Here is a 759-nt window from a genome sequence, read left to right as displayed (position 1 = left end):
ATGGCCGAGCAAATCACAGGATCACACACACACACACACACACACACACACACACACACACACACACACACACACACACACACACACACACACACACACGGTCAAGAGAGAGAGAGAGAGAGAGAGAGAGAGAGAGAGAGAGAGAGAGAGAGAGAGAGAGAGAGAGAGAGAGAGAGAGAGAGAGAGAGAGAGTGTGTGTGTGTGTGTGGTGAAAATTACATAAGTCAGCCGTTAAGAAATAATACTTTTGCAATAGAATAATTATGTAAGGAAATGTTTAGAGGATACACACACACACACACACACACACACACACACACACACACACACACACACACACACACACACACACACACACACACACACACACACACACACACACACACACACACACACACACACACACACACACACACACACACCATCATCATCATCATCATCATCCTTCCATTCTTCCTCCTCCTCCTCCATCACCCATAAACACAAACCCTTTTCACCTCTTCCTTACCCCATTACCTCCTCCTTTTCTCTCTCTCCCTCCCTCCTACTCCGCCCCTCCCCATCTCACCTTGTCTCCCCCACCCCCCACCCCCCTAAGTCACCCCAGGGAACGCAGAAGTATTTGTTATCAATTATCAACGTAGAAATACCTGTTCAGAGGGTGGGGGGGCCCGTTTCCTGCCCCTAATTGACCGCAAAATATACATATCAATACACCTGACTCACTCACCTGTCCTCCTTCCTCCTCCTCCTCCTCCT

Source organism: Eriocheir sinensis, chromosome 8 (genome assembly GCF_024679095.1).
Source record: "Eriocheir sinensis breed Jianghai 21 chromosome 8, ASM2467909v1, whole genome shotgun sequence".
Classification (NCBI taxonomy): Eukaryota; Metazoa; Arthropoda; class Malacostraca; order Decapoda; family Varunidae; genus Eriocheir; species Eriocheir sinensis.
This window is presented reverse-complemented; position numbering follows the sequence as displayed.